Below are 21,692 nucleotides of genomic sequence, written 5' to 3' on the forward strand. Positions count from 1 at the left end.
GTTCTGTTCGAGAATGGCGTGATAAGACAGAGAGGGGAGCTGATGGATAATTTGCAGACATATTGAAATTATTATAGAATGTGCATCAACCGAAGTGTTGAGAGTGCCAACATGTGGACAGAGCCGTTCTCAGCAAAAAGTAACTGTTAACGTCCTCCAAAAGAATTCACCATGAAAGAAAATCCAGCCCAATTCATGGATTTTAAGTGAATTTAAATAAAATAGATGGATCAATTACAATAAATATAATTACTCTAATAATTACTCGAGTACTGATACCCTAAAACTTTTGTTTTAGTTTAAAAATGTAAATGAATTGCTTTCATACGCATCAGTCCATATTGGATTTTAGTTGGTGAGTAAGTCCAAAAGTTACACAGGGAAAGTCCTTCTGTTCAGACTTGAGTTACACAAATGCTTAAGTCAATTTTTGGGGTCTGCGTTGAGATTATACAAATTATCAGCATGTAGTTTACATCTCTGAAGTCTCTGTCAGATTTTTCTTCAGTAGAAGTGTCGGATACAAGGTTTTTCAGTCGCGGCATACCTTTAAACACAAGCAGTTGCCTTGAAGTCTGAGGGAAAACATCAGCGATGGAAAATAATAAATGTTTTATTTCTTTGCTGTAAAATGTCATAACATTACTCACAAAGTGGAAAAAAAAGTCCAATATGGTCATATACAAGTGGTAAGATGTCAAGCATTGAAATAAGCATCGAAAAGGAGTCGAGTATATCGTCAGGACACTGCATTTCTGCATGACGGGTGTACTTATTGCATTATTCCTAACAAATTTGGTTTGGTTTAATAATATGGCTTCTGCCCTAATTATTCAGCAATTTATAAAATAGCACTTGATGCAGCACGTCCTATAGATTGTGCACTGAATAAAATGTCATAAAACCACGAGACAAACTGAGGTTGTAAAATTGTAATGTGCGCACAGTATCGAATCTGTTTTAGCACACTTTTAACTGACTATTTTGTGTTGTCCAGTTCATAAAATAGAACCAATGATTGTGTTAATTCTATGTATATTTCCGTAATCAAACCATGCCCATGGTTTAAAATATATGGGGACCAAACAATTATCTGGTAAGCCTGCACTTAACTTTAAGTAAGTGTTCATAATTTTATCTGTAAAATGGTCGTCGTGATAAACAATATCTCTGTTTAAGATGCTGTCTCCTTCCTCACTCTCGCAATTTTATACACTCCCCGGCCACTTTAATAGGAACTTGTTGTTGGTTCTAAGATCCCTGTTCTTGGCTGCAGGAGTGGAACCCAATGTGTTCTTCTGCTGTTGCATGCTGAGATGCTTTTCTGCTCACCACGGTTGTAAAGAGTGATTATATGAGTTACTATATCCTTCCTGGCAAAAAAGCTCAAACCACCTGTTTGTTTCCACCCACAGAACTGTCGCTCACTCACTCAGTGTTTTTTGTTTTCTGCACCATTCTGTGTAAACTCTAGAGACTGTTGTGTGTGAAAACCCCAGGAGATCAGCAGCTTCTGAAATACTCAAACCAGTCCATCTGGATCAAACCAACACCCATACCACAGTGAGAGAAAGTCACACTGTGAGATCACAATGTTTCCCGTTCTGATGTTTGAACATTGTGAACATTAACTGAAGCTCCTGATTTGTATCTGTGGGATTTGATGCGTCGTGCTGCTGTCGAGGGATCGGCTGATTACAGAACTGCAGAGAACAGCAGGGGGTGTAGGGGTGTTCCTAATAAAGTGGCCGGTGGGTGTATGTATATATATATATATATATATATATATGTGTGTGTGTGTGTATATATATATATATATATATATATATATATATATATACACACACACACACACACACACACACACACACACACTATATATATATATATATATATATATATATATATATATATATATATGTGTGTGTGTGTGTGTGTGTGTGTGTATATATATATATATATATATATATATATATATATACATACACACAGTGGTGCTTGAAAGTTTGTGAACCCTTTAGAATTTTCTATGTTTCTGCATAAATCTGACTTAAAACATCATCAGATTTTCACACAAGTCCTAAAAGTAGATAAAGAGAACCCAGTTAAACAAATGAGACAAAAATATTATACTTGGTCATTTATTTATTGAGGAAAATGATCCAATATTACATATCTGTGAGTGGCAAAAGGATGTGAACCTCGAGGATTAGCAGTTAATTTGAAGGTGAAATAAGAGTCAGGTGTTTTCAATCAATGGGATGACAATCAGGTGTGAGTGGGAGCACTGTTTTATTTAAAGAACAGGGATCTATCAAAGTCTGATCTTCACAACACATGTCTGTGGAAGTGTATCATGGCACGAACAAAGGAGATGTCTGACGACCTCAGAAAAAGTGTTGTTGATGCTCATCAGGCTGGAAAAGGTTACAAAACCATCTCTAAAGAGTTTGGACTCCATCAGTCCACAGTCAGACAGATTGTGTACAAATGGAGGAAATTCAAGACCAATGTTACCCTCCCCAGGAGTGGTCCACCAACAAAGATCACTCCAAGAGCAAGGCGTGTAATAGTTGTCGAAGTCACAAAGGACCCCAGGGTACCTTCTAAGCAACTGAAGGCCTCTCTCACATTGGCTAATGTTAATGTTCATGAGTCCACCATCAGGAAAACACTAAACAACAATGGTGTGCATGGCAGGGTTGCAAGGAGAAAGCCACTGCTCTCCAAAAAGAACATTGCTGCTCGTCTGCAGTTTGCTAATGATAATGTGGACAAGCCAGAAGGCTATTAGAAAAATGTTTTGTGGATGGATGAGACCAAAATAGAACTTTTTGGTTTAAATGAGAAGCGTTATGTTTGGAGAAAGGAAAACACTGGATTCCAGCAGAAGAACCTTATCCCATCTGTGAAACATGGTGGTGGTAGTATCATGGTTTGGGACTGTTTTGCTGCACCTGGGCCAGGACAGCTTGCCATCATTGATGGAACAATGAATTCTGAATTATACCAGTGAATTCTAAAGGAAAATGTCAGGACATCTGTCCATAAGCTGAATCTCAAAAGAAGGTGGGTCATGCAGCAAGACAACGACCCTCAGCACACAAGTCGTTCTACCAAAGAATGGTTAAAGAAGAATAAAGTTAATGTTTTGGAATGGCCAAGTCAAAGTCCTGACCTTAATCCAATCGGAATGTTGTGGAAGGACCTGAAGTGAGCAGTTCATATGAGGAAACCCACCAACATCCCAGAGTTGAAGCTGTTCTGTACGGAGGAATGGGCTAAAATTCCTCCAAGCCGGTGTGCAGGACTGATCAACAGTTACTGGAAATGTTTATTTGCAGTTATTGTTGCACAGTCACACCAGATACTGAAAGCAAAGGTTCACATACTTTTGCCACTCACAGATATGTAATATTGGATCATTTTCCTCAATAAATAAATGACCAAGTATAATATTTTTGTCTCATTTGTTTAACTGGGTTCTCTTTATCTACTTTTAGGACTTGTGTGAAAATCTGATGATGTTTTAGGTCATATTTATGCAGAAATATAGAAAATTCTAAAGGGTTCACAAACTTTCAAGCACCACTGTGTGTGTGTGTGTGTGTATATATATATATGTGTATATATATATATATATATATATATATATATATATATATATATATATATATATACACACACACACACACACAGGGTGTTTAAAAAAAATTGATATTGTTTGAGATGCAAATATCCCAGAAACTATATATTCTAGGCAAATGAAACTGAACAGGCTTAATGATGAGCAATATAAGATTTATTCCTCAAAATTTGAATGAGAAATTCAAAGGTATGTGGATTCCATGAACGATTTCACAAATTTTCAATATTCGCAAACCCTCTCGATCGTTTCTTCCGATGCTGGTGGTCATCCAGATCCTTTTGCCCTGTACACACAGCCTTCCTCTTTGAACTTTTTGTGCCGTGTCCAAATCTGTATTGCAGTTGGCGCATTTTTAGAGAATTCTCTCATAAATACACGCTGAACAGTTTTGTTCGACTGTGTTCGAGCGTACTCTAACACACAAAACACCTTTTCTTTTCCGGTGAATGGCATTTCTATACCTAAAAAGATAAAAACAAAAAAACATTAAACATAAAATTTTGACCCGTTTCCACACATGCTGTTAAAATTTGAGGTCAGTTGAACAAGAATTGGCCAAGTTATTAGATTGGGAAATGATATCAAATTTTTTGAAACACCGTGCGTGTGTGTGTGTATTTATTTATATATATATATATATATTATAATAATGTTTTTGAAGGTATTTCCAGCCCAAACCATAAATTTAAGCGTGGCATATTGTGCTTACATCAAACTGCGTTTAAGTCTGTGGTTATGTCTGTTGTATGAATACTGATGTGTACTATTTTGGTAATAAATAATCAGTATACATTACTCAAGGGAGTCTCCACTTCTTTTTTCTTCAGCTTTTTCCCTCCCAGTTTTTGAGCTTTTCCAAAGTGTAGTAGAATTTCTAGTTACTCTTGAACTACTTCTAACTCTTCAGATGACTTGGCTTTGTGCACACATGTCCTGGAGGATGTTGGTTGAAATGACACAAAAACATGTTTGAAAGCTACAGTCATCCCTGACCAAATGTCCACCAGAGCAGAACTAGCCCTTTTTTGTTGGTGGGATGGATAGCCTTCCTCACTTCCACTGATCAAAGCAAAGCAGAAAGTTGCAGCCATCTTTTGGGTAACGGATACAGGTTAGGGCAGTTAGTGCTCTCCCTTACACATGTTCAAACCCCTTGTGGCCTTGCATGAGTGGATGTTTGAAAGTATAAGGTAGATAGTGTTGCAAATTCCCATTTCGTAGTGCGTGACGCTGGTTCCTTAGATAATATCCCTCAGGATAGCTTGCACAGATATAGCTTAATTAGGTGAAGCAAATGGTTAGAAGCACTGGAGTCAAAACAGTCTCGAGTTTAAATGGGTAAGAATTGGCTCACTAGCTTGGAGCTGGACGTGGAATGCAAACGCCCAGTGGGCCACTTATGGTAAGCAGGACTGGCACTGAGAGATGAACTTGCAGGCACTGAAGGATAAACACATGAAAGAAAATATTGTGTCTGTACCAGTAATGGTACATAAATTGGAAACTAAACTTGTGAAATGCATTGTGACTTTTGTAAGCATATTAGATATTATGAAATAGACTGTAATATTCAAGACATGGGACTCAGAGTAGTTAAAAAAAATCATGATGTTATAAACAATGATTTAATCCTGTAGAGGATTAAAACCGTCTTCAGTAAGCAAAGATTTGCCCCTTAGTACACCCGATACACAGAACGGGTCACTAAAATGCAGCTCATGCAGAGGATAAACACATTTCTCAAAGACATTTCTTAGAGAATGTGAAGCAGACAAAGACAGAAAGGAGGAAAAAAACCAAAAAAAAAAAAAAACCCAAAAATCTTTGGACATCAGGCAAGAGAAACAGCTGTATTAAAGTAGCAGGATGGAATTGAGATGAGAATGAAAGGTTAAAAAAAAACAGAGTGGGAGGGTGTAATGTAGTGCAGTCGTGGTGTGTTTTTCTTCAAGTGTTCTTTACATGCTATGGTTTCTTACACTGTGAACTTCCTTTCAGAGCTGGCACAGCAACATAAGGCATCAGTCATACACCAGGCTAGTCACCACATCCGCCATCTGTGGCTAGCCCAAGACAAATAACTGCCAACAAACAACAATCCATGTACAGCAGTATCAGCAATTTACATGACTGATCAAATCAGTACGATTATTGAGCTGTATCCTAAATCACATCCTCATATTTTACTATCTACTTAACATTTATCTCGTGAAAAACCTCGTCATACAGTGGTGCTTGAAAGTTTGTGAACCCTTTAGAATTTTCTATATTTCTGCATAAATATGACCTAAAACAACATCAGATTTTCACACAAGTCCTAAAAGTAGATAAAGAGAACCCAGTTAAACAAATGAGACAAAAATATTATACTTGGTCATTTATTTATTGAGGAAAATGATCCAATATTACATATCTGTGAGTGGCAAAAGTATGTGAACCTTTGCTTTCAGTATCTGGTGTGAACCCCTTGTGCAGCAATAACTGCAAGTAAACATTTCCGGTAACTGTTGATCAGTCCTGCACACTGGATTGGAGGAATTTTATCCCATTCCTCTGTACAGAACAGCTTCAACTCTGGGATGTTGGTGGGTTTCCTCACATGAACTGCTCGCTTCAGGTCCTTCCACAACATTTCGATTGGATTAAGGTCAGGACTTTGACTTGGCCATTCCAAAACATTAACTTTATTCTTCTTTAACCATTCTTTGGTAGAACGACTTGTGTGCTTCGGGTCGTTGTCTTGCTGCATGACCCACCTTCTCTTGTGATTCAGTTCATGGACAGATGTCCTGACATTTTCCTTTAGAATTCGCTGGCATAATTCAGAATTCATTGTTCCATCAACAATGGCAAGCCATCCTGGCCCAGATGCAGCAAAATAGGCCCAAACCATGATACTACCACCACCATGTTTCACAGATGGGATAAGGTTCTTATGCTGGAATGCAGTGTTTTCCTTTCTCCAAACATAACGCTTCTCATTTAAACCAAAAAGTTCTATTTTGGTCTCATCCATCCACAAGACATTTTTCCAATAGCCGTCTGGCTTGTCCACATGATCTTTAGCAAACTGCAGACAAGCACCAATGTTCTTTTTGGAGAGCAGTGGCTTTCTCCGGGCGGCACGGTGGTGTAGTGGTTAGCGCTGTCGCCTCACAGCAAGAAGGTCCTGGGTTCGAGCCCCGTGGCCGGCGAGGGCCTTTCTGTGTGGAGTTTGCATGTTCTCCCCGTGTCCGCGTGGGTTTCCTCCGGGTGCTCCGGTTTCCCCCACAGTCCAAAGACATGCAGGTTAGGCTAATTGGTGACTCTAAATTGACCGTAGGTGTGAGTGTGAATGGTTGTCTGTGTCTATGTGTCAGCCCTGTGATGACCTGGCGACTTGTCCAGGGTGTACCCCGCCTTTCGCCCGTAGTCAGCTGGGATAGGCTCCAGCTTGCCTGCGACCCTGTAGAACAGGATAAAGCGGCTAGAGATAATGAGATGAGATGAGTGGCTTTCCCCTTGCAACCCTGCCATGCACACCATTGTTGTTCACTGTTTTCCTGATGGTGGACTCATGAACATTAACATTAGCCAATGTGAGAGAGGCCTTCAGTTGCTTAGAAGTTACCCTGGGGTCCTTTGTGACCCCACTGACTATTACATGCCTTACTCTTGGAGTGATCTTTGTTGGTCGACCACTCCTGGGGAGGGTAACAATGGTCTTGAATTTTCTCCATTTGTACACAATCTGTCTGACTGTGGATTGGTGGAGTCCAAACTCTTTAGAGATGGTTTGGTAACCTTTTCCAGCCTGATGAGCATCAACAACGCTTTTTTTGAGGTCTTCAGAAATCTCTTTTGCTCGTGTCATGATACACTTTCACAAACACGTGTTGTGAAGATCAGACTTTAATAGATCCCTGTTCTTTAAATAAAACAGGGTGCACACTCAAACCTGATCATCATCCCATTGATTGAAGACACCTGACTCTAATTTCACCTTCAAATTAACTGCTAATCCTATAGGTTCACATACTTTTGCCACTCACAGATATGTAATATTGGATCATTTTCCTCAATAAATAAATGACCAAGTATAATATTTTTGTCTCATTTGTTTAACTGGGTTCTCTTTATCTACTTTTAGGACTTGTATGAAAATCTGATGATGTTTTAGGTTATGTTTATGCAGAAATATAGAAAATTCTAAAGGGTTCACAAACTTTCAAGCACCACTGTACATAGAGCATACTTTTAAATAGGTTTATACATGGGATTTTTATAAAATGCAGATATGGTTTGTACTTAAGGAAAGTAATATTAAATGAGTGTCATGTAAAACAAAAGTATCAGACTGCTGTTAGGACTAGGACTGTTTTGGCCTCTAGAGGCCGCTGTTATTTCCTTTTCATGTCGTGTTTATTTTGGCCTCTAGAGGCCGCCACTGTTCCTGTGTTTTGTGTTTGTGTTAATTGCCTAATTATCTTCACTTGTGTCCTTAATTAGTTTGTCTATTTATACCCCTGAGTTCAGTCCTCTTGTCATGGAGTCTTTGTGCTGTTATGTTTATCTCCAGTTTCCTTTGTACTGTGTTTTTTGATCTTCTTAGCTTTTGTATTTTTGCACTTTGCTTTTCTTTTGGATTTTACTCTTTGGTTTTTTTTTTTGTCTTTTGTTTTGCCCTGTATATAGTGTATATAGTTTAAATAAACCTTTTGATTCTTTTTCTACTTCCGCCTCACGCCTCTGCATTTGAGTCATCCCCCTGGTGGCCTAGTGGGGGTTTGCTGGATTATCACACCAACGAACCAGGTTCGAATCCCAGCAAAACCCTAACAGAAAGACTCCGTCATGACCGACTCAGCAGAGGCTGCTTCAACTGTCTACCCGGCCAACCTTCAGGGAATTATGGCAGCTTTGACACGCTTCGGAGCGACCATGGACGCTCATGGACGTACGCTCACCAGCCAACGTGAGGCCCTTGCTCGCCACGAGGAACTGCTTCAGCAAATTGGGAAAACCCTGGCACAGCTGACATCTCTGCCTGCATCTCCTGATCCAGTTCCTGCTCCTGATCCAGCTCCTGCTCCAGTGCCTCCTGCAATGCTGCCTTCTTCACCTCGCGAACCCAGCCTTCCTGCACCACAGAGGTATGACGGCAAGCACAGTGAGTGCCGAGAGTTCCTTACCCAGTGTCAACTCACCTTTGAGCTTCAGCCTACCACCTACACTACGGATCGCCGCAAGATTGCCTTTGTGATCACCTTATTAGCTGGTAAGGCGCGAGCCTGGGCTACTGCTATCTGGCAAAGACAGGGACCTGAGTGCTTTGATTTCCAGCTGTTTTCTGAAGAGATGCTTCGGGTCTTCGATCAGGCAGACATCAGTACCGACGCAGCCCGAAAGCTCATGTCCATCCGGCAAGGAGGAAGCGTCGCAGATTACGCCATCTCGTTCCGAACACTCGCAGCAGTAAGTGGATGGAACGAGACTGCCCTGGTGTCAGCCTTCCACCATGGTCTGTCTGACCCCATCAAGGACGGTCTGGCCTCTATTGGATGCCCAAGTGACCTCGAAACCCTCATCTCACATGCTATTCGTCTGGACAACAGGATGAGAGAACGCCACCAAGCCTTGAGCCCCCCCAGCCTCCCTACCTCTACCTGGAGACCGTCTACCTCCTTCAGTGACTGTCCAGAACCCATGCAAGTGGGTCGTACTCGCCTCTCCGCATCTGAGAGGGAGCGCAGAAGGAGGGACAAGTGCTGCATCTACTGTGGCAAGCCTGGTCACTTCCGAGCATCATGTCCCGAACTCTTGGGAAAAGGACCGCCCCGTCCAGCCGAGGGAGGGTTGTGACGGGGCCTACCCTCTCTCCCGGACTCCCTGGCCAAGGAATCTACATCCCGGTCTCCATCTCCTGGGGTGAGTCTGTCCACTCTTGTCAAGCTTTGATAGACTCAGGGGCGGCTGGGAACTTTATGGATATTCACTTCGCCCAAAGCATCAATATTCCGACTGCACCTCTTGAAGTCCCACTGTCTGTGTCTGCCCTCGATGGCCAAGCGTTAGGTGATGGAAGAGTCACCCAAGTTACTTCTCCAGTTTTCCTCCAGTCTCAAGGTCACAAGGAAGAAATATCCCTGCACCTGATTCCTTCACCTGAGTTCCCAGTTATTCTAGGCCTTCCTTGGCTTACTCGCCACAACCCTCGCATAGACTGGGTAACAAGCCAGGTTGTGGAATGGGGCCCTGCATGCCATGCCTCTTGTCTGCTCTCTAGCTCTCCTGTGTCTCCTGCCGAGCCCCCTGATCTCACCGAGTTATCTCAAGTTCCCACAGAGTACTGGGATCTCAAGGAGGTATTCAGCAAGAGCAGGGCCGCCGTTCTTCCTCCGCACCGGGCCTACGACTGTGCCATCGACTTGCTCCCTGGGACTACCCCTCCTCGTGGCAGACTGTTTTCACTCTCTCAGCCAGAACGCAAGGCCATGGAGGAATACCTCAAAGATGCCCTGGTCTCTGGGTTTATTCGACCCTCCACTTCACCTGCTGGAGCCGGCTTCTTCTTTGTCGGCAAGAAGGATGGGGGGCTCCGACCATGTATTGATTACAGGGGCCTGAATAAGATCACTGTGCGCAACCGATATCCCCTTCCGCTGATGTCCACAGCTTTCGACCTGCTCCAAGGCGCCACCGTCTTCACCAAGTTGGACCTACGGAACGCATACCACCTCATCCGTATCCGACAGGGAGACGAGTGGAAGACTGCCTTTAACACCCCGTCTGGGCACTACGAATACCAGGTGATGCCCTTCGGACTCACCAACGCACCAGCTGTTTTTCAGGCCCTAATCAACGACGTCTTAAGGGACATGATTAACCTATACGTTTTTGTCTACCTCGACGACATCCTTATCTTTTCCAAGACCGTGCAGGAGCACCGCCACCATGTCCGCCAGGTTCTCCAGAGGCTGCTACAGAACAATCTGTTCGCCAAGGCCCAGAAATGCGAATTTCATGTTCCCAAGGTCTCCTTTCTGGGATTTATTGTACGGACAGGCCAACTCCAAATGGACCCTGCCAAGACCCTGGCCGTCCGGGACTGGCCTACTCCCAAGTCCGTTAAGGAGGTTCAGCGGTTCTTAGGATTCGCTAACTTCTACCGCAAGTTCATCAGGAACTTCAGTTCTGTGGCAGCACCCAAGTCAGACCTCACCAAAGGGACAGGTGGATCTTATGGCTGGTCTCCTCAGGCAGAAAAGGCGTTCAAAGACCTCAAGGACCGCTTCTGCACGGCACCCATTCTGGTTCTCCCGGACACCTCCCAACCATTCATCGTGGAGGTGGACGCCTCGGACAGTGGTGTCGGCGCGGTGCTCTCTCAACGTTCGGAAGGAAAGCTGCACCCCTGCGCTTACTTCTCCCACCGCCTGAGTCCTGCTGAGTCCCGGTACGATGTGGGGGATCGAGAACTGCTAGCGGTCAAACTGGCCCTTGAGGAGTGGAGGCACTGGCTGGAGGGAGCACAACATCCATTCCTGGTTTGGACTGACCACAAGAACCTGGAGTACCTCCAGCAAGCCAAGAGACTGAACCCTCGACAGGCTAGGTGGGCCCTGTTTTTCAGTCGGTTTGACTTCACCCTCTCATACCGCCCCGGCTCCAAGAACACCAAACCTGACGCACTGTCCAGACTGTTCTCTGCCACTAACAGGGAGAATGAAGTCGGGCCTATTATCCCTGTGTCCCGGATTGTGGCCCCTGTCCGCTGGGGTATTGAGGAGGCTGTCCGACGAGCCCAACGCCAGGACCCCGGTCCTGGGACGGGGCCACCAGGCCTCTTGTACGTCCCACATCAAGCCCGGGCCAAGGTTCTCCAGTGGGGTCACTCTTCCCCTCTCACCGCCCACCCGGGAGCTCGGAGGACCCTGGACTTCCTGAAAAGACGCTTCTGGTGGCCTAACATGGAGAAGGAAGTAAGGTCATTTGTCCTGTCCTGTGAGGTTTGCACCAGAACCAAGAACCCACGACAGCGTCCCCAGGGTCTCCTGCATCCTCTGACCATTCCCCGGCGTCCCTGGTCCCACGTGGCAGTCGACTTTATCACGGGTCTCCCTGAGTCACAAGGTAACACGGTCATTTTGGTCTTAGTTGACAGATTCTCCAAGGCCTGCCGCTTCATACCACTGTGCAAACTCCCCTCTGCTCTTGAAACTGCGAAACTTTTGTTTAATCATGTCTTCCGAGTCTTTGGTCTTCCACAGGACATCGTCTCAGACCGAGGGCCCCAGTTCTCCTCCCGAGTGTGGCACGGGTTCTGCAAGGTCATCGGAGCCACTGCCAGCCTCTCCTCTGGGTTTCACCCACAGTCCAATGGTCAGACGGAGAGGCTCAACCAGGACCTGGAAACCACCCTGCGAGGCCTGGCTATGGATAACCCGACATCGTGGAGCACCTGGCTGCCATGGGCGGAGTACGCCCACAACACCCTGCAGTCATCGGCCACCAAGCTGTCGCCATTCCAGTGCCAATTCGGGTTCCAGCCACCTCTGTTCCCGGACCAGGAGGAGGACGCAGGGGTGCCCTCGGTCAACCAATATGTGAGACGGTGTCGCAAGACCTGGAGCAAGGTCAGGAAGACCCTCATACAGACCTCCAGAACCAACCAGACTCAGGCCAACCGCCATAGAAGACCTGCACACGCTTTCCGCCCTGGGCAGCGTGTTTGGCTGTCCACTAAGGACCTTCCACTGCGGGTGGAGAACCGCAAGCTTGCTCCTCGCTACATTGGCCCCTTCAAGGTGGTGCGCAGGGTGAACCCTGTCTCCTACCGGCTCCAGTTGCCCCGGACTCTGAGGATCAACCCCACTTTCCATGTTTCCCTGTTACGGCCCGTACTGACGTCTACGTATGCCCCTGCCCCTAGGAACCCCCCACCCCCCCGCATCTTCCAGGGGCAGACTGTGTTCACTGTGAATCGCCTGCTTGACTCCCGCCGGGTCCGCGGCGGGTTGCAATATCTGGTGGACTGGGAGGGCTATGGTCCTGAGGAGCGCTGCTGGGTTCCTGCTCGGGATGTCCTTGATAAAGAACTATGTCGGGACTTCCATTCGGCCCATCCGGATCGCCCTGGGAACGTCAGGAGACGCTCCTAGAGGGGGGGGTCCTGTTAGGACTAGGACTGTTTTGGCCTCTAGAGGCCGCTGTTATTTCCTTTTCATGTCGTGTTTATTTTGGCCTCTAGAGGCCGCCACTGTTCCTGTGTTTTGTGTTTGTGTTAATTGCCTAATTATCTTCACCTGTGTCCTTAATTAGTTTGTCTATTTATACCCCTGAGTTCAGTCCTCTTGTCATGGAGTCTTTGTGCTGTTATGTTTATCTCCAGTTTCCTTTGTACTGTGTTTTTTGATCTTCTTAGCTTTTGTATTTTTGCACTTTGCTTTTCTTTTGGATTTTACTCTTTGGTTTTTTTTTTTGTCTTTTGTTTTGCCCTGTATATAGTGTATATAGTTTAAATAAACCTTTTGATTCTTTTTCTACTTCCGCCTCACGCCTCTGCATTTGAGTCATCCCCCTGGTGGCCTAGTGGGGGTTTGCTGGATTATCACACCAACGAACCAGGTTCGAATCCCAGCAAAACCCTAACAACTGCATGCTGTGCTACTACACGCTAGCTAGCGAATACAACCACGAGTCTTTAATGTGCGATGTTCATTTTTTTATTTTAATGTATAGTCTATTAATGATAACAGTTAAAAGGATGAGACAGACATGGCACTAGTAGCCATGCTACTGCTCTGCATTATGTACTATAAACCTTTCCTTGATTCCAGAACTACTTGATGGGACAGGTTAGTGCAAAAAGTATGCATTGGTTGACGGTTCATTTGTCACGCAAACACTCCATGTCCAAAATCACTCATTCATTCACTACTCCCTACTCACTATCTAGGGAATTCTATATAGAGAACTATATAATGAGCTCATTGGTAAAATGAAAAAAAGCACTTTCGGCACTACTCTGCTACGCTGTTATTTACGTCATAACTATCGCGCAATTAAAACGTGCCAGATCAGTTGGCTGGTGGGTTTTCAAAATAATAAATACATGCATGTATTTTTGTGATAAATACATATTATACTGAGCGTATTTCCTACATTAATAAATACAAAGTACTTTGCATCTGCTGTACCTTTCAGTTCTTTTAAATCCAGGCTGAACACTTTCTTTCTTCTTTGCCGCTGCCTTTTATTAAATCAAATTCGAGGCTTTTGATTAATTCCTCACTCTGCACTAGAATGTTTATTCTTGTATTTTATCTGTCTTATTCTCTTTTAACTTTATTTTCTATTCTTTTACTATTTTTTTCATTGTACTTGAATGTCAGTTTATAATGTGTTTCTTCCTCCGTCCATTCACTCCAACACACGACAATATTATTGCCATTTTTCTTTCAGCGTGACCGCAATGCATGATGGGATATATTGCTTGGCTAGTGACCATCAGTTGTACACTACTTTTCATGATGCATTGTGGGATACTATGAGTCTACTATATAGGGTGTAATAATTCTCACTATACATTCGGACAGCACTACAAAATGGCAAACTCACTATATAGTGCACTATGTAGTGAGTGATTTTGGACACAGCGATAGTATTTATGGTCATCTCTCATCAAACATCATCTGGCTGTTGTTAGTGTACAAGTGTAATGCAGATACTCTATACTTCCTTGTGTAAATACGCTAGACACTAAATACAACACTGGCATTTTCTACGTACCTGTATCTGTATTGAGAGTGGCTTTTTTTTCTTTCCATTTTTTTTTTTTTAACACAGCCACCATGTCTCTGGGAATACTGAGAAAGCACTGGAAAAAGAAGGGGGGGGGGGGGGGGGGACGTACAAATGCCAGCAGACTCAGCATGGTCAGTGAACTCAGGCCTTTGTTGCACCATTACGAGAACTTCACCGGCTATTGTACTGTACCTTCATGTTAGAAACTGTGGTCTTTCTTTTTTCTGCAAGCTTCATATCTAACCGCTTGCTTGTACCTTTTTGAAAGTTAAAAAAAAACTCCCACTTGTATGACTGTGAACATTTCTCACATTACTTTGTTTGTTTCTTAAAAGAAAGAAAGAAAAAAATTATGCCTCCTTATCTTACTAGAACATATTAGCTGTTCAATCCCAATATTGTACTTGGTTATATTAGTATACAGTGGTGCTTGAAAGTTTGTGAACCCTTTAGAATTTTCTATATTTCTGCATAAATATGACCTAAAACATCATCAGATTTTCACACAAGTCCTAAAAGTAGATAAAGAGAACCCAGTTAAACAAATGAGACAAAAATATTATACTTGCTCATTTATTTATTGGGGTAAATGATCCAATATTACATATCTGTGAGTGGCAAAAGTATGTGAACTTCTAGGATAAGTAGTTAATTTGAAGGTGAAATTAGAGTCAGGTGTTTTCAATCAATGGGATGACAATCAGGAGTGAGTGGGCACCCTGTTTTATTTAAAGAACAGGGATCTATCAAAGTCTGATCTTCACAACACATGTTTGTGGAAGTGTATCATGACACGAGCAAAAGAGATTTCTGAGGACCTCAGAAAAAGCGTTGTTGATGCTCATCAGGCTGGAAAAGGTTACAAAACCATCTCTAAAGAGTTTGGACTCCACCAATCCACAGTCAGACAGATTGTGTACAAATGGAGGAAGTTCAAGACCATTGTTACCCTCCCCAGGAGTGGTCGACCAACAAAGATCACTCCAAGAGCAAGGCATGTAATAGTCGGCGAGGTCACAAAGGACCCCAGGGTAACTTCTAAGCAGCTGAAGACCTCTCTCACATTGGCTAATGTTCATGAGTCCACCATCAGGAGAACACTGAACAGCAATGGTGTGCATGGTGGGGTTGCAAGGAGAAAGCCACTGCTCTCCAAAAAGAACATTGCTGCTCATCTGCAGTTTGCTAAAGATCACGTGGACAAGCCAGAAGGCTATTAGAAAAATGTTTTGTGGACGGATGAGACCAAAACACAACTTTTTGGTTTAAATGAGAAGCGTTATGTTTGAAGAAAGGAAAACACTGCATTCCAGTATAAGAACCTTATCCCATCTGTGAAACATGGTGGTGGTAGTATCATGGTTTGGGCCTGTTTTGCTGCACCTGGGCCAGGATGGCTTGCCATCATTGATGGAACAATGAATTCTGAATTATACCAGCAAATTCTAAAGGAAAATGTCAGGACATCTGTCCATGAACTGAATCTCAAGAGAAGGTGCGTCATGCAGCAAGACAACGACCCTAAGCACACAAGTCGTTCTACCAAAGAATGGTTAAAGAAGAATAAAGTTAATGTTTTGGAATGGCCAAGTCAAAGTCCTGACCTTAATCCAATCGAAATGTTGTGGAAGGACCTGAAGCGAGCAGTTCATGTGAGGAAACCCACCAACATCTCAGAGTTGAAGCTGTTCTGTATGGAGGAATGGGCTAAAATTCCTCCAAGCCGGTGTGCAGGACTGATCAACAGTTACTGGAAACGTTTAGTTGCAGTTATTGCTGCACAAGGGGGTCACACCAGATACTGACAGCAAAGGTTCACATACTTTTGCCACTCAGATATGTAATATTGGGTCATTTTCCTCAATAAATAAATGACCAAGTATAATATGTTTGTCTCATTTGTTTAACTGGGTTCTCTTTATCTACTTTTAGGACTTGTGTGAAAATCTGATGATGTTTTTGGTCATATTTATGCAGAAATATAGAAAATTCTAAAGGGTTCACAAACCTTCAAGCACCACTGTAAGTATGCAATCAGAGACCCTGCTTTGGCTAAAGTTACAATTCCAAATATAATGAATGATCAGGCATTGACTGCAATATTAGTAGTTCACATAGTTGTGAGTGTGAATGGCTGTCTCTCTGTGTTCGCCCCTTAATAGACTGGTGACTTGTCCAGGGTGTACCCCGCCTCTTGCCCAGTGTCAGCTGGGATTGGCTCTGGCCCACATGTCACCCACAGTGGATAAACTGTATAGATAATGGATAGATGGAGTGATGTATATCATGATATATTATACGGACATGAGTGTTTTACTGTGAAAGACACCACTTGTATTTTTTATACGAGCTGCATTCGGGACATGGAGAACCAAAAACTGTGACACATTTAAATTATACTGGCTGGCTTTTTTCATGGTGTATCAGATATACTCCATTCAGCTAGCATGATATTGAACAAATTGAAGACGAGTAGCTGAATGGAATATGTTTGATATACCACGAAAAAAAAGCCAGCCAATATTATTACTATACATACACATTCCTTTCAGGTGTTCAACGCGTCTTTCTCTTTCAATATTCTCTCAAAATCTTCTGTATTCAATGAAGCAAACCTGGCAGCCATGTTTGTTTACAAATTGTCGCAGTTACTCGCTAGTGTGGAAGTTTTACATCTCAGACATGTGACGTCATGTTGTCTCGACAACCATACAATATCGTAAACCATATTGAACGCTCATTCTCCATTGGGTAGAGTGATGTAATACACGTAGGATAAGCGATATGCTAACAATATTGCATGCTATCAAAGCAAATGAACGAAACCCGCTAGAAGGGAATAGAGAACATGTTTTTATTCCATCAAAAAGTGTCCTGTATGTATAATAATCACCGATGTTTCACTCCGATGACGTCACTCTGTGTTTTCCTGCTGACTAGACGCGTGTTGTCAAAATGGTGAATCAGTTCAAAATTAAAATTCTTTTGATTCACTTGCTTTTTTTTTGTGGATGTGTTGATATAATATATAGAACAGCTTCTTGTGTTGAAAACAGATCACTCATTTGCTTTGCTCACTCTTGATGTACGCATTCACCACACGAAGATGTGGATTCAGTTGGACCCAAACCATGTCTGAATCACAGACGCACTTCCCTTTTTAAGTTGCTCATCTTTTAGTTAGGCTGATGCCCGTTATGTGTTGGAGTGTTGCGTGGAGTTTTGCTCTGTCTCATGTCGTCTCATGCTTGGTAGCTCGCAGCTCTGACCTTAGTGACGTAAATCAGCTGCTGGAAAGTGATTATTGCAACATTGATGATAGAGACGATAAAGATGGTATTGCAAAATATCGCATGTCTGTATACAATTAATATACAACGTCTTAAACTTCATATTACAAAAGTGGATGATATATCTATATGTGGGCGGCACGGTGGTGTAGTGGTTAGCACTGTCGCCTCACAGCAAGAAGGTCCGGGTTCGAGCCCCGTGGCCGGCGAGGGCCTTTCTGTGCAGAGTTTGCATGTTCTCCCCGTGTCCGCGTGGGTTTCATCCGGGCGCTCCGGTTTCCCCCACAGTCCAAAGACATGCAGGTTAGGTTAACTGGTGACTCTAAATTGACCGTAGGTGTGAATGTGAGTGTGAATGGTTGTCTGTGTCTATGTGTCAGCCCTGTGATGACCTGGCGACTTGTCCAGGGTGTACCCCGCCTTTCGCCCGTAGTCAGCTGGGATAGGCTCCAGCTTGCCTGCGACCCTGTAGAACAGGATAAAGCGGCTAGAGATAATGAGATGAGATGAGATATCTATATGTCAAAAGAGTATTCATTATGAACTAATTTAACCTTCCAGTCTACAATCAGCCTTGTGCTGAATATGTTTTGACTTTCAGAGCAGGCCTCCATTAGGATATTTTACAGAAAAGAGGAATATACCCTGAACCACTAATGCTCTGACAGGCACTTTATATCCTATAGACACGACCCAAGTTAATGAGAGAGCAGTCAAGAGTTCTCGTTCCCTTTGAGGTCACTTATGTTTCATGTTTGTTATTGATCTCAAAGTCATATGCGTGTATGGACATCAGCCTCAGTTCATCATAACTGCGTCCTTAGTGCACAGAAATTACAAATTGCCAGCAAACAAAAATTCCATTCAAATCGGAGGAGTTCAAACCTCTTATTTCCAGTGGCTGAAGACTCTCCTGTCTTTATATTTGGTGGCGGTCCATCATGTTGTCAGTTTTATTTTCAATAGGGCAGTAAATCCTTTTGGCAGTTAAAGAAAAGGATTGAGGGTTTAGACATATAGGCCTGCCTTAAATAAACACCAAAAGACTTCTTGTTCTAGAAAGGAGAGTAACACACGCACACACAAACCCATACAAACCACTGGTCAGTTTATGACTCACTAAATCTGAGTGTTCCAGTAGAAATGCTATAATCTGATCGAAGAACAGCTGGACCAAACATGAGTCTAAAATAGCCAAGCCACAGTCAAAACAGTCACATCCTCACTAATTTTGTTCCATTCACAGATCAAAATTGTGTATGTAGTGTGTCCTGTTTTGTCCAGCACTTATGTTGTATTGTCACCATTTCCTGTTCCTGTTCGACTTACTCTGGTGCCACTGTTAGTGTCTCCCAGTCGAGTTTCTCTATTTAACTCCTTTTATGTTTCCCGTTTTCTCACAGTGATATTTCAGACTACTATGTTTTTACTACATCTCATCATTTTACTCATTATATTTTGCTGCATGCCTGATAGAAATATACAGTGGTATGCAAAAGTTTGGGCACCCCTGGTCAAAATCGCTGTTACTGTGAACAGTTAAGCAATTTGAAGATGAAATGATCTCCAAAAGGCATAAAATTAAAGATGATTCATTCCCTTTATATTTTAAGCAAAAACAATTTTTTATTTTCATCTTTTACATTTTCAAAATGGCAAAAAAGGAAAAGGGCCCGAAGCAAAAGTTTGGGCACCCTGCATGGTTAGTACCTAGCAACACCCCCTTTGGCAAGTATCACAGCTTGTAAACACTTTTTGTAGCCAGCTAATAATCTTTCAGTTCTTACCTGGGGGATTTTCACACATTCGTCCTTGCAAAAGGCTTCCAGTTCTACAAGTTTCTTGGGCTGTCTTGCATGCACTGCTCTTTTGAGGTCTATCCACAGATTTTCAATGATGTTTAGGTCAGGGGACTGTGAGGGCCAGGGCAAAACCTTCAGCTTGTGCCTCTTGAGGTATTCCATTGTAGATTTTGAGGTGTGTTTTGGATCATCGTCTTATTGTAGGACCCATCCTCTTATTAACTTCAACTTTTTTGACCGATGGTGTGATGTTTGCTTCCAGAATTTGCTGGTATTTATTCGAATCCATGCTTCCCTCGACCAATGAAATGTGTCCTGTGCCACTGGCTGCAACACAACCCCAAAGCATGATCGATCCACACCCGTGCTTCAGAGTTGGAGAGGTGTTGTTTTCCTGGAATTTGGCACCCTTTTTTCTCTGAACATACCTTTGCACATTGTGGCCAAAAAGTTCTATTTTGATTTCATCAGTCCACAGGACTTGTTTCCAAAATGCATCCGGCTTATTTCGATGTTCATTTGCAAACTTCGGATGCTGAATTTTGTGGCTCGGACGCAGGAATGGTTTTCTTCTGATGACTCTCCCATGAAGGTCATATTTGTTCAGGTGTTGCTGCATAGTAGAACAGTGCACCACCACTCCAGGGTCTGCTAAATCTTTCTGAAGGTCTTTTGCAGTCAAACAGGGGGTTTTATTTGCCTTTCTAGCAATCCAACGAGCAGTTCTTTCAGGAAGTTTTCTTCATCTTCCAGACCTCACCTCGATCTCCACTGTTTCTGTTAACTGCCATTTCTGAATAACGTTACAATCTGAAGAAACAACTACCTGAAAACACTTTGCTATATTCTTGTAGCCTTCTCCTGCTTTGTGAGTATCAATTATTTTATTATTCAGAATGCGAAGGAGTTGCTTAGAGGAGCCCATGGCTGTTGATTTTAGGGACAAGTTTGAGGAGTCAGAGAATTTATACAGCTTTGAAATCTGCATCATCTGACCTTTCCTAACGAAGAATTTGAACAAGCTACAGTTCAATAAGCTAATTAAGGTCTGGAACCTTGGTAAAAGTTACCCGAGAACTCAAATGTATTGGGGTGCCCAAACTTTTGCATGGTGTTCCTTTTCTTTATTCACTCTCCAGTTGTACAAAACAAAAATAATACACAAATCTTGCAGAAAACGCTGAAAAGAAATGTGTCGTCTTCACCTTTATGCCTTTTGGTGATCAGTTCATCTTCTGCTCACTTAACTATTCACAGTAACAGACATTTTCAGTAAGGGTGCCCAAACTTTTGCATGCCACTGTATGTTTGGCATGCTTGAAACTGGAACAGGCAGGCTGTTCCGATTTGCTACTCGTTTTGGTTAGTTAAATCCTTGAGATTTATCTTCGTTCACACATTCTGCTTTCTGCTTAATGAAGGTTATGTTGACCAGTAATGTCTGTCTTCTTTTCATAAGACTTTGATCCTGAGGGGTGATGTAATGGGACATAATGTCTCTCTTCTTTCATACAGTAGTGTAGTCTAAACCAGTGATGGAATGCTTCATTACCCATTTCCGTTACCCTGTCATACATAGATAACTCCGCTTCATCAGTCACATCATCATCATCATCATCATCATCCAATCACATAGCTCCAACACACTCTTGAACACACTCTTGTTTGTCCTACAATAAACTGAGAAACGTCTCTGAGCAGCTGTGTCAGTGACTGTTTGCTCTCGGATCCGTGAGGCAGAATCTCTTAGGCGGCAGAGGGTCTACATTCCTAGATCATACTTTAATTCAACCTCCTTCAGTACAGACAGATCAAAACCTAACACTTCCATATACATAAATATACAAAATATACACATTACAGACAATATGTAGCCCTGGAGTATTAAAGGTGAGATGTTTTACCCCTTTTCCACATGTTAACATCGTTCCCTGAGGTCTTAGTGAAATGTCCGTGACATGCTTTGGTTAAAATACTACAAGGATAAAACACCACAGCTCCCTTCTCACCCTGTCTCAACAACCCTGTTCAAAATGACCGATTTGAATGTCTGTTCCTTTAAACGATAATGAGCCTCTGCTCACCACACCTCTAATCTGCTGGCCAATCAGGTAGCACTTTCCTCATGAATATTTATTCACACAGGCAGTTCTCAAGCCGTGAGTG

The 21,692-nt window shown here is 42.9% G+C and overlaps 1 protein-coding gene across 4 annotated transcripts in view; it reads left to right on the forward strand.

Moving 5' to 3' along the window:
- Window positions 1-21,692, forward strand: part of cpm (carboxypeptidase M) — a 113,533-nt gene that overhangs the window by 61,604 nt on the left and 30,237 nt on the right. The gene's annotated exons all lie outside the window — the stretch shown is intronic.

Source organism: Neoarius graeffei, chromosome 21, assembly GCF_027579695.1.
Source record: "Neoarius graeffei isolate fNeoGra1 chromosome 21, fNeoGra1.pri, whole genome shotgun sequence".
Classification (NCBI taxonomy): domain Eukaryota; kingdom Metazoa; phylum Chordata; class Actinopteri; order Siluriformes; family Ariidae; genus Neoarius; species Neoarius graeffei.